The sequence below is a fragment of the Suricata suricatta genome, chromosome 9 (assembly GCF_006229205.1).
Source record: "Suricata suricatta isolate VVHF042 chromosome 9, meerkat_22Aug2017_6uvM2_HiC, whole genome shotgun sequence".
Lineage (NCBI taxonomy): Eukaryota > Metazoa > Chordata > Mammalia > Carnivora > Herpestidae > Suricata > Suricata suricatta.
The window spans coordinates 111951601-111965560 of record NC_043708.1 but is presented as its reverse complement, the minus strand read 5'-3'; the positions used below and the strand labels follow the sequence as shown (position 1 = coordinate 111965560).

Genomic DNA, 13960 nt, shown 5'->3' with positions numbered 1-13960 from the left:
ATTCAAGGTGGAAAGACCAGATGACAGACTTATAATGGTCCGCTTAAAAAATTAAAAGATGAAGAGAACTGGAGCCCAAACATGTAACAAAGAGTAAAATGCTATTATGGACATTTTCTTTCAAAACCAACTTTTAATATATTAAAGAATATGTCCTTATTTCATAAGCTCCCCAGAGGGAATTACAGAAAATAATCAAGTCCAGGAGAATAAAGTGGTAGAAAATTCCCAATAACTGACTTATTAAAACATTACCAGTTGTTGAAATCTATAACTTAACAAATTAAGGCTTTATCTTCAGGAATATCAAATTGTAATGTCAATACCATTCTCCAATGTGTCAGAATAGCAGTGCAAACTCTTTGAATATAAAAGAAAAATTCCTTTGGAATTATAATGTAAAAATTTGCTCAAAACTATTGTAATCGTTAGAACCAGCTTCATTTCCTTCAATCAAATATCCTATGAACTAAAGTAAGCATGCTATACATGTAGCTTTATAATAAATAATACTGTATTTGCCTATGAAACTCTCAGAGGAAAAGACATTTGACACTGCCTTAAAGTTTTCAAAAATAATTCTTTCCCATTACAAAACATTTCTTATGAGGCGTGTGAATCCAAAAAATATCTCACCTCAGGTTTTTAGACAAATCCACAAAGAAATGTCTATAGCATAAGTTCCAGTTCAGGCAACTACCTGAAAAAAAAGAAAAAAAGAAAAGAAAAAAAAAAGAAAAAGACATGGTCAATATAACTAAATCTGAGTAGGGAACCTAACTTTTTCAGTAGAACCCTAACTCATCAATCATTTACTCACTAAACTTGTGTGTTCAAGTTGTACTTTACAAATCTATAGAACGTCAAAAATCTTAATCTGCCAGACTTTCTTTTGCCTTTAATTAAACTTAAAAGAACATATACTATATTAATGGGTTGGAAGATGGGAGAGGATCAATCCAAGAAAGATAATTTTCTTTAACCTGTTCAAGTCTTCAAAAGAAAAAGCATTTTCTTTTCTTTTTCTTAAATGTTTACTTATTCATTTTTGATAGGGAGAGAACAAACAAGCACAAGCAGGGGAGGCGCAGAGAGAGAGGGAGACACAAAATATAAAGCAGGCTCCAGGCTCCAAGCTGTCACCGTAGAGCCCAACACGGGGTTCAAACCCATTAACCGTGAGATCATGAGCTGAGCCACAGTTGGATGCTCCATAGACTGAATCACCCCGGCACCTCAAAAAAAGGCATTTTACTTCCTATTCTCACAAAAAAATTCAATTCAAAATTCTGGAAATATAAATGTAAACTAATAGCACATGTTTACAAAGCTTAAGTAAAAGGAAAGGTTAAATAAAACTGACTCATAAATTATGCAAATGTTTATCTACATTGGCAAAGAAATCAAATTAAAATAAAAAATAAAAGATTATTTTTATTTAATAAAAATGAGTAAAATATCTTAGACATTAAGGATAAACATATGAAATATCTCTGTGTAAATCAGGTAACAGATAGTAAAGATGAGTAAAATATATCAGACATCTGAGAATTTTCAAGGCATTTAGAACCAACGGACATAATCTGAAATACAAAGTTCTCAAGATTACAAGAAAAAGAATGGAGAATTCTTATTTTTTTTAATGTTTTTAAATTTATTTTTGAGAGAGAACAAGCAGGGGAGGGGCAGAGAAAAAAGGACAAGAGGATCCAAAACGGTCTCTGCACTGACAGAAATGAGCCTGATGCAGGGCTCAAATGCCCAGAAACACTAGATCCTGACTTGAGCCAAAATCAAGGTGCCCCAAATGGAAAATTCTTAACACATATTAGTTTCCCGACCCTTAGGAAATATAACCTATAAGTAGTCAATAAAAATAGATGAAATTCACTATCACCAAGCTGGTCTTGGTTTCTAAATTCTAAAAACCTTAAGGAATAAGGAGCCCCATCAACATATCAAGGGTCAAAGTACAGCCAGGAGGCCAAATCCAGCCCATGGCTGTTTTTGCCTGGCCCTTGAGCTAAGGATGGTTTTTACGTTTTAAAAAAGTTGTGAGGGGCGCCTGGGTGGCTCAGTGAGTTGAGCACCCAGCTTCGGCTCAGGTCATGATCTCACAGTTCGTGGGTTCAAGCCCCGCGTCGGGCTCTGTGCTGACAGCTAGCTCAGAGTTTGGAGCCTACTTCAGATCTGTGTCTCCCTCTCTCTCTGCCCCTCCCCCGCTTGCGCTGTCTCTCTCTGTGTCTCAAAAAATAATAATAATAATAAAAAATTTTTTTAAACTTGTGAAAAAGCAAAAAATATTATGCAACAGACAGTAGCCACAAAACTTAAAATACTATCTCATGCTTTACAGAAAAAGTTTGCTGCCCTCTGAACTAAACAATTCCTAAATGGGTGAAACAGGTCTTAGTGGTGGCTCTAATCCAGAGATTGATTGTGCCATGGTGTCCTAGTACATTAGAGCTGGAAGGAAGCTCTAAGACCATCTTTTCTCCCCATCATGGTACAGAGGAAGAGACTTAAATTTCTTAAAGCCCAGAAATTCCAATCTTCCAGGTCTACTGTCTCCTGAATCCAATATGCTTTACACCCTATCACGACACTAGTCCCCTTTTCTTTTAGTGGGGTAATTTGAGAATAAAAAAGAGGTAGAGTAAGATTAAGTACACTCTCCTCCAACTCTCCACTGAGCCCTGCCTCTGCACAAGTAATCAATTGAGCAAAGTGAGCTACTGATAAACTTGATATGTGACCAGTCCAGCATCCTGTTTTCTCAGCTTCATCTCTTTCCAATATAAGCAAATGAATCTACTTAACATTCCTGAAAAAGCACCTTGTTTTTTTGGTCCTGAAGACCTCAGTATATGCGGTTTCTCTCCTAAGGGCAACTCCTCCCTTCTCCACCTACCCAAATACTACCATCCTTCATGCCCAATTTAATAAATATGACACCTTCAAAAAGCTTATAATCTAATAGGAACACAGTTCAGATACACACAAAAAGTAAAAGATAAAAATATCCCAAAGTTGTAACTAGAAATTCCTAGTAAAATGTCATCTCTGAGGGAAATGTTTATTAGGTAAACCTTTGGGAAAGCCTTTGAATAAGATATTGAAGGACATTAAAAAAAAGTTTGTAAGATTGGTTGCACAATGTGGTAATTGCACATTACCCACCCTGAACCATGCACTTTAAAATGTCTAAGATAGTAAATTCTTTATTATATATATCTTACCACGATAAAAAAAAAGGCATCTTAAGACCATAGAGCAAGATCACAATGGTTCAGGGAACAACCATTTGCTTTTATCATAATAAATTTGATATAAACTTAAATTGTAAAAGCTAAACACCTATCCTAAAGTAATGTTACATTTGTAAGTACCTTAAAATTAGACAATGTGGGGAATTGTGAATATAATGAGAGAGTTGCCTAGGAGATCAAATTCTGTAAAATAAAACAGAGCCTACATCTAGAAACCACTGACTTCTGGCACCTAGATAAATAAATGTCCACAAGATTCCAAATTAAGGGAAAAAAAGAAAAATCTAAGGACAGGGAGAGGAAAGGGGGGCACTCTAGGAAGTAGAAATGGAATGAATAAAGTTACAAAAGGAACAATGTGTTATGGCAAGGATTCTCACCATCTGTTTCCCTAGGTTTGTCTCTAGCCAAGTAATGGCAAAGAATGTCCTCAATTTCTAAGGTGCGTAGGCCACCCACGATATTGAACAGGCTACTAAAAGCCACAGACTGAATATACTGGTTCATGTAATCACTATTCAAAGTAGACAGTCAATTTCTGCTTAAGTTTTCAGGTAACTTTTGTGAACAATAGCAACAAAACTCTGCAAAATCAAATATAAATTCCATATAGTTGAGGCTTAATCTGTTATTTTCATAACATTAAGCACACCAAAGGGGCTGAGAGTTTTTATTTTTTGGCTATTTTGGTTTCCTTTTACTGAGTAATTTCATTCTATGAATAGCAACCTTTGCTATGCTGTTTATTCCATGCCTAGGGTCTAGTAGATGCTCTTCAAATACCTGTTGAATTAATATTGGAATATAATATACATTTCACATATAGTACTCCTCCTAATTATTAGAGTAGTAGAAAGTAGAAAGAAAATAAGTAACATTAATTGAAAATATTTTTTAAATGAAACCATCAGGGACATCTGGGTGGCTCAGTTAATTAAGTGCCTGATTCTTGATTTTGGCTCATGTCATGATCTCATGGTTCTGGAGTTGGAGCCCATATCAGGCTTTATGCTGACAGTGTAGAGCCTGCTTAGATTCTCATTCTCATTCTCATTCTCTCTCTTTCTCTCTCTCTCTCTCCTTGCCCCTTCCCTGCTCATGGGCACTTTCTCGGAAACAAACTTAAAAAAAAAGTTTGAAAAAAAGAAGCCATCAAAAAATTCAAAGCATATGTCAAAACCGTCTCTGAAGCAAACTGTTGAAAAGTAAGTCAAACCTTTATTGCAGGCTTTGTTGTAACACTACACACACACACACACACACACACACACACACACACACACACTAAGACATTTTTACTAAATAGACGTTGAGGAAGAAAAATCATATAATTTGATGCCCAGAAAAATGCCAGTTTTCTTTCACCTTTGTATTCCACACAATTCCTGGCTGGCAGTGGACACTTAAATCATTCACTGAACTAAACAGTCATAGAGAAAATATTTTCTCTGCTGTCCATATGACTTCATTATATTTCAGAGGTGTGAGTCATCAACTCTGGCAATAAAAGCAGAACTTACACCACTACAAATGCTTGACGTATTTCAAGAGCTCTCAGAAATGAGAAGAGATATCCATACGTGTATTCCCTAAATTATCCAAGTATAAGAAGATACATCATTTCATTGTTGTCAATTTGCTATATTGAGACGGTTCTGAACTGAAGTACTCAAGCATATACAAATACAACCTTGAAGGGGTCCCCATACTTGCTCCTGACAGTTTGGAAACAAAGGCTGCTATTGAGATAAAAGATGATAGGCAACAGGAATCTGACAGGCCAGTAATTTACTGCATTTTCTGCACATCTGAATTTGTAGGCCTCCATAGCCATTAAGCAAAATTAGTTTCAAGATGCCAGCCAAAAAGCCTCATAGGCAACAGTTTTATGTCATTAAAAGAACTACTATCTTCAATCTGTTTGAATTTGTATTTGCTCATTAGAAGTCTCTCAGTGAATCGAGACAGAGGTTTTAATTGCACTCTGGCTCTATCAATGTTTAGTATAGCTCTGAACCACAGCAAATTCTTATTCTCCCTTCTTACCCTATTCCTAAAATACTTTAGATACAGTTGAAGAAACTAAGCAGACAATCTAGCAGTTCTCTACCAAAAATGGAGCAATTTCAAAGATATAAATGGAATCTTAATATATATTCATGCAGCTTAAAAAGCAAAGGTCAGAGAAAAACATCGTCATCTTCCATCTCCTACTTGTTAATCTCTGAAGCTATTATGCTCTCTCAGGCTCCTATGTCTTTGCAAATGCTATTTTCCCCTCAGCTTGGTTAGAACCTCCTCCTCAAATCTGACTATGGCAAATTTCTGCTCATTAACTGGTTTTCCAAAAAAAGGTTCATGCAGTGTCCTTTCCCTATGCACCCTCTACATACTTTCCATCAAGTACTTTCTCAAACTGGGTTAACTCTGACTCTTTCAGTCAAGGAACTGAACACCCCCTGGCAGAACCATTCAGCTGGTACACACTAGTTCAGCCGTAAGGGATGAAATACTAAAACGCTTCTGAGATAGAATCTAGTAAACAGTCACTGTCCCTAACTGCATGGCCCAGTCTTACCACCACTACTACAACTTAACAACAAAAGCATCAAAGCCTGAAATAGTATAAAAGATGGAGGGGTTAATCTAGTGCTACTGCCATCTTAGTGCCCCTTTATGCCCAAAACCTAGAGTACTGCCTAACATATAGCAGATCTATAATGTACTTTTAATTCTTTGTTAAAATAATGGATAACCCTATTCAATGACCCAAGGCCAATAGGTATATTGTCAAAACTACACAGACAATAATTAGATTGGTAAAAAAAAAAAAAATCTAAGCCCTTAATTAAGCACAAGATAGGAAAAGTGAACAAGTCTGCCTATTGCCTATTTCTATTTTCTTACCTTCAGCCTCTGATAAAATTAATGTATAATTTGGTAATATGGGCAAAAATCTTCAATGTGATCATTTATACAGCATATGATTCAAGTATTTTTTCCGTTATTAAATAAAGATTAAAAAAAAAAGTTCCCATAAAACCATGGAATTTATAAGAATGTCACCAACAGTGATCACTGAACTACAGTCAGCATCTTGGATAGAAAGACAGGTATCACTAAGGAAGAACGTAGTGATTAATTCAAACAGAGAAAAAATAAAAATGAAAAGAGTTAATTATGAATCACATGTTTAATTACAGATTTTGCAAGGGGCTTCAGATACTTCTAATTAGTTTTACTTGGTATATTAATTATAAGTAGAATACCAGGAGAGAATTTTCTAACCATAGGAATTTAGTGAGGATGTAAAATCAGATTTTAAGTGATTATTTTTATAATAATTAAATATCCAATAGTGCATGACAATTATTTTGAAAGCCACCAATAAAATATACATCTCATTAAAATCAAGTTATGCAGGGGCACCTGGGTGTTTCAGTTGGTTGAGTGTCCAACTTCAACTCAGGTCATTATCTCACGGTTTGTGAGTTTGAGACCTATGTTGGGCTCTGTGCTGACAGCTCAGAGCCTGAAGCCTGGAGCCTGCTTTGGATTCTGTGTCTCCCTCTCTCTCTGCCCCTCTCCCACTTGTGCTCTGTCTCTGTCTCTCAAAAATAAATAAATGTAAATTAAAGAAAAAAAATTTAATCGAGTTACACAGTAGTGACAGAATCTTTTAAAACTCCAGAAGGAGGGGTACCTGAGTGGCTCAGTCAGTTAAGCATCCAACCTCATCTCAGATCATGATCTCATGGTTTGTGAGTTTAAGCCCCACATTAGGGTCTGTGCTGACAGCCAGAACCTGGAGCCTGCTTCAAAGTCTGTTGTCTCCCTCTCTCTCTGCCCCTCCCCTACTCGTGTTCTGTCTCTCTAAAATGAATAAATGTTAAAAAATTTTTCTTTTTAATCCAGAAGGATAGGGTATAAAGCTGGAAGAAGGATGGATATGTAGCTTTAGTAATAATTTTGAACTTATAATGGTAATGTATCAATCATTTAAGGTTACTTACTTTCTGGCAGAAAAATCACCTTTCAGTCATGCTTGCTATAGAGAAGTTCAGAGAGCCATAAGATCAAAATATTAAAAGGAAAAAATAATAGCAACATCTTCAAAAAAAGCTTATCTAATTATCTAATTCCAACACTGTCCCATTAATCGAACACCAATTCTTTAATAAAACAATGCTGTACTACACACTATCCTAATGATAGTGATAGAATAATTCTAGGAGGTGACAAAAATCTCAAACAAAAAGCATCATGTATGTTTTGATTGAGAACAAATCAAGGAAGACCAGCCTGATTATTTTTGTAGTTACTAAATTGGAAACAAGAGAAAAATTAGAAAGACTATAATATATTTTAATTCTAACAAAAGCTTTGAAAGTGTCACTAACCCTAATTTTAAATAACGATTAAATTATCTTGGCTATTAACACTATCACTTGAGTTTAAGCAGAAAATGTTCACCAGTAGGTAAGAAATAGTACCAGTTGCTACCAGTATCCAAGGTACCAAGTACCTATATACTACACCAGACAGAATGCAAGAGTTTTTACCTAGATGGTTAACTTTCACAATCATCTTACAAGGCAGATAATTTCATCCCTACCTTCCTGACAATAAATTCATGCTAGAAATAATCTAGCCAATGTCAGCAAGGAAGTGGAAGAGTAAACATTTCAAACTACTACCCCACATGCTGCTATCCCCCACTGCCTGAACAGATGGTGTCAATGGATTAAAGCAAACCAAGTTAGCGATGCAGCTCTGTGGTACACTAGCTGTTCTAAATGGATAAAGTTAAGACTACAATCCACTATCCCAACGGATGTGACCACTCAAATATCTAAGGAAAACAATATTACTTAGTAAATATATTTCTGATCCTCATTTGGAAAATCAAGGATGTTGCCATCAGCTTAAGCACAGTCACAAAACTCTACCTTTGTTAAACTCACTTTGATATAAATGATTTTTTTAAATTACTAAACAATTAAATGCAGAAGTAGTCAAATGCTGAGGAGGAGGGAAAATCAAATAAGAGAATTTAAGTAATTTTTATACCTTTAGAATCTTCTATAAAGAAGTTTTAAATGGGAATATAAGCATTCGTGACAGAGAATCAAAAATAAGAACCAAGTTCCACGGCCATTATAAACAAAAGAAAAATATGAAATTCAATCAGAACAGATAGATAGGACAGACAGGATGACAGGATAACATATAGGAGAGATGGGGATGATGGATGGGATAATAAAAATAAATGAGAGTTCTACTAAAAGGAAAGTACTGAAAAATAACCTTTCCCCATCTTTTGTGAGCACCTATAACAAACAGAAAAAAAAAATTTACTGCTGGTTTTAAAAAAAGACAGGCATCTCAACTATCTCTCTTCCAAAAACTGAGAATAAATAAATTGATAAGGATAAGATTACTACACAGCTAACAAAGGCACACAAACATCTGATGAACAAGTAAAGTAGCTAAATGAGAATGAAAAGTAACAATGGAGAAGAAAAGGAAAAACTAAGGGGAAAAAGTAGACCTTTCTCCAAGCTCCTTCTCATGTAAATAGCACCTATTACTTCAGAATACAACTTCTCCAGGAGAAATCTCCTCATACCGTGCCTCCCCAAATACCTCCTCTCTCTCCTAAAAGAAGGCCTTATACTCAAATGACATCTTCCCTTATCCTGAACAGCCTCTTTCTAAAAATATTTTCAACCCTTCTACATCCCAGAGGATATTCTGAGGACCAACACTTTTATTTCTACTGGTTTCCTCAACTGAATATTAATATTTAATTAGCATAATGAAAAATGTTAAGTTTTTTTGATTCAGAAATTCTGATGCAATAAGGATACCATATAATGCAAATACAATTTTAATTCTGAAAATCACAGGCATCCTTCACAAAGATGAAGCCATCTGAAAAGAGATTTTTCCAAAAGATATTGTTACATGAATTATTTTCTACCTTTTTAAAGAAACCACATCTTTAACAAAAACTATATCATTTACAACTCTTTAACCTCACAAACCCAAAACTACTGTACCACTTGCCGACTCAATCATCATCTTAGAGCCCCACTGCTCTACTTGACCTGATAAAACGTGCTGAGCTTGCACAAATCAGGACTGCACATGATATGTTTTTTCTAACACAACAATGCTATGCTACAGCTGGACAAGTTGAGACCAAGGGTGACCTATTCTCCCCATTACACCATACAACTAACCTATAATTTGAATGTGCTACTACTGTACATATGAGTTTAAAAAGAAAAAATTGTCTGCTTGTCACATTTCCTGAAACTATAAGCTTCTAATGGATGCACAGGTCCTGTACAGCAATGCTATGCACATTCTCATATAAATAAGGCAAGTAATTTGTAGATCCTATTTCACTTGTGAAAAGGTCAGCCATATAACAGTTTTATGAAGTATCTCATTTATTTAGCAAACTATTACAAGATGATCTTCCTTTCTTTGACATATATGGGCAAATGTAAGTCATAAGCAGAGGATAAATGAAATGGTCCACAGAAATTCTTGATTCTTATAGAATATGGAATTCAATCATCCAGCCACCAGAAATCTTGCTATTTCAAGCTATTATTTACATCACAAACCATGTTTAATTAGGGTTATGGTAAACAGGGCTTATTTGTTGCATTTAATAACAAAATCTTTCCCTTTGCTGATGTTCTGAATGCATTTTTACCTCCACTGTTCACCATGAATTTATAAACAATAACGTTTTATGTCTTAGCGGTTTTTGGAATGCCAAATACCATTGCATACTTATATGTTGAAATAAATAAATCCTTTTAAAAATCACACTGCCAATTCTCCTTGACCTCAGAAAATAGACATGTCAAAAACACAACTAGAAAGCAAATAAATCAAGATGTATTTGAAATGTTATAAAATGATCCTGAAGACCAAATCTGGGTCAAACTAATAAAAGACCTTCAATCTCTGCTACCAAGAAGAATTCCAGTGATTCATTCATATACCATTCATAGATAGACAAGAGGTCATCAATATGTCTCTTTCCAAGCACAAACATGTTTGCTGAGGTGGACTGTGTACGTTCAGGGATTCTGCTTTTCCTCTCATCTTTCCTTAAGCTGCAAGAAACAACTATAGCTCAGCTGAGATTATCTTTAATTTTAATTGATTTGTCTTTATAAAAAGATAAAGTGCTTAAATGGGCCTTGCCAAAAAGCACAGCAACCCTCTCAAATGGGTTATAAGTTATAATGGCAGTGAATTAACCATAGTTAGATAACAAGAAATAAGAAAAAAGCAACAACAATAGTGCTGACAATCTGAGGTAACAAACATTTTCTCCAAAAAAAAATAAAAGTGGTTGAGTACCATGCATTTCAAATGGAAATTGAAAGATTTGGGAGTATCCGAAGCAAGGCCTTCCAATAAGGACCAAAATTATCTAGCAGTCCTTGTGAGAGTTCACGAATTACCATTCTCAATGAAGCTGAAAATCATAAGATGGGAATTAGTCTTGAACAGTGCATTGAAGAATAAACTGCAAAACTATTTAAATATTAAAGATCAAGAGAAATTAACTTTTCCAAGAAATTCCTTATCTAGAAACATATATACATCCCAAGTTTTTGTATAACTTAACAAAAATAATACTTACCAAATGCTCTCATACATCCAATTCTGTATCCTCTGGAAAGGTTGGCATATGCTAAAGGAAGCTGTATATACTGCAACACAGTTCCCCACATCTAACATATGTAGACCCAGGGGTTTCCTGTGAATACTCTAGAAGTCGCAACTGTTCACTGCCAACTTCACGGCTCACTCAGTTTTAGACTACACCAACAGGGACCCCTGAGAGGGTTGGTTTAGTCCAGAATATTCAGAAGAGATTTAATCAGCTTTGGAACAGGGGCTAGAAGTTCATAAAAGGAACGTGTTCCATGTACAGCAGCACCTGCCTAGGACATATTAAAACAAAATGCTAGTCACGACAATGGGACCTGTTTCACCAATTATCTGCAGACCTACAAACTCATTCCATTCTATCCAAAATGCTAGTTTTCAAACCTGTATTAGACTAACCACCATTCCTACTCTTTCTGGTACTAAAAATCCAGGCTTTTCTTCCTTGACAATTTTTTTTTTACTATGTTTCCTTGCCTGGCAAATGAATAAACGCAGTTTGGTTTGGTTTGGTTTGGTTCTGTTTTTTAGACCCAATGATCTATGTTTTATTCTTTGACACACTGACTTTTTAAGGATACCCTTTCCCCCTTCCTCTACCAAGAGCAAATCAGAACTGGCCTAGGAGCTGGTGCTGTGAACAACATTCTGCCCTAGCCATCGGTAAGTATATAGGCTGGGAAAGCTCATAGATCTGACACTGGTACACCTGAGAATCTGCCAGACAATTAGAATCACCACTTTAGCAAAAACAGCAATCCTCTGAGTACTGAATGGTGATGCTGACAATTAAGATGTTGGGAGGTAGAACATAACTGATTTTTAAAGACAAATTTCCTTTTTATCTTCTTTCTGCTTATCATGTACACAGTCCAACTGTCAGAGATGAGGGAAAATCAATTATTAAGTAATAAATGTTTGTCCCTAAAGACCGGCATCCCCCTCCTATTACAAATGGCGGATAAATAGGCATTTTGCTAGAAACCCTAAAACACCACTTCCACCAACCCAAGACTATGTACCTTCAATGACATTATCTTCTGTGAGGAACTTATTCCTTAGGTAATTTCAGAGTGAAAGAAGATATTTACCACATAAAAAGAGTTTTACTTAGACAATATTAGTTAATAATATGATTTTTCTTATTAAGTCTGACAAATCCCCAGTACATCCCAAGCATTCCTCTCTCCATTCACAGAGAATATTCCAGAGGTTCCATGAAACCCAAACAAACAGAAAAACTACACTGTGGGTTTTTAAATTAAGAAAATTGCAAGATGAAAACTGTGTTTTTAAGAAAATTAGTAACTTGACAAGATAATGTGGGACTACAATCGGGAGATAATGAAAGCAAACAGACCAACTCAATGCAAGACAATAACTGGCCCACACAGAATAAAGCAGTGACCATTGTAATAGTAAAAAAACAAAAAAAACCAAAAAAAACTGAACCTGACATTGTCAACAAACTTCACCTTCTTCTCTTACAAATTCAGTTCATCCTGGGAATAAGGTGGATAAAAGTAATTATTTTCTTAATTTACCTCATGGAAGAAAAACCTTAAGAGTTCACTTGTGGTGCCAGGGTCTTTGTTTTCTACCCAGGCTACTGAGTCCCTGAAATTCAACCACCAGGAAACCACCTTTTCAATTACAACACCCTCCTGTCCTGATATTTTCTACCTAAATACCTTAGAAGAAATAATTTCAGAAGTATTCATTAAGCCATTATCATTTGCTTTGAGGACAGCTAAGCATCCACCTCCATCCTCATCCCCACCTTGATAAAAAGGGCCTGGGCAAAAACAAGGGTCCAGAACCCAATTTTATCTGATCTGGAAGTGAAACTAAAAGAGATTAGATGCTTTGCCAAAATTAGTAATGAAACCAGAATCAGAACCAAAAGTCTTAAACTCCTAGCCTCAGAGCTGTAAGACGACCTTCATATTTTCTCTGCTTTTATTTTTAATTTTTTTATGTCTTTATTTTATTTTGAGAGAGAGAGAGAGAGAGAGAGAGAGAGAGAGAGAGAGAGAGGGAGGGAGCAGGGGAGAGGCAGAGAGAGAGGGAGACACAGAATCTGAACCAGGCTCCAGGTTCTGAGCTGTCAGCACAGAGCCCAACGAGAGGCTCGAACCCATGGACTGAGAGATCATGACCTGAGCCAAAGTCGGATGCCTAACCAACTGAGCCACCCAGGCGCCCCTTTTCTCTGCTTTTAGATACAATATGAAAAAAATTCTTCCTAATATAATAAAAAAATGTTCAGAGGTTTCAAACTAAACTCCATCTTCCTCGTTTTCTTTTACATTAATGGGCAAGAGTGGTAATAAACACAGCTAATAAATCAAACAATATACAAACCCAAGCTTCCCTCAGGGACTTCCTGCCATCATTAGAGCAAAGCTCTGACTCTACAGCCTGGTAAATAATGCCCTTTATATATTTTTTTAAGTAGTTTATTGTCAAATTGGTTTCCATACAACACCCAGTGCTCTTCCCCACAAGTGCCCTTCTCCATAACCACCACCTCTTCCCCCCTCTCCCTCTTCAACCCTCAGTTCGTTTTCAGTACTCAATAGTCTCTCAAGTTTTGTGTCCCTCTCTCTCCCCAACTCTCTTTCCCTCTTCCCCTCCCCCTGGTCCTCCATTAGGTTTCTCCGGTTCTCCTGTTAGACCTATGAGTGCAAACATATGGTATCTGTCCTTCTCTGCCTGACTTATTTTGCTTTTAGCATGACACCCTGTAGGTCCATCCACTTTCCTACAAATGGCCAGATTTCATTCTTTGTCATTGCCATGTAATACTCCATTGTATATATATACCACATCTTCTTGATCCATTCATCAGGTGATGGACATTTAGGCTCTTTCCATGATTTGGCTATTGTTGACAGTGCTGCTATGAACATTGGGGTACATGTGCCCCTATGTGTCAGCACTTCTGTATCCCTTGGGTAAATCCCTAGCAGGGCTATTGCTGGGTC

The 13960-nt window shown here is 36.1% G+C and overlaps 1 protein-coding gene across 1 annotated transcript in view; it reads right to left on the bottom strand.

Moving 5' to 3' along the window:
• PEAK1 (pseudopodium enriched atypical kinase 1) overlaps positions 1–13960 on the bottom strand; it is a 288632-nt gene that overhangs the window by 253153 nt on the left and 21519 nt on the right. Inside the window, exon 2 of the mRNA XM_029951806.1 lies at positions 637–700. The gene's annotated coding sequence lies outside the window, so the exon portion shown is untranslated. The remainder of the gene's footprint in view (positions 1–636; positions 701–13960) is intronic.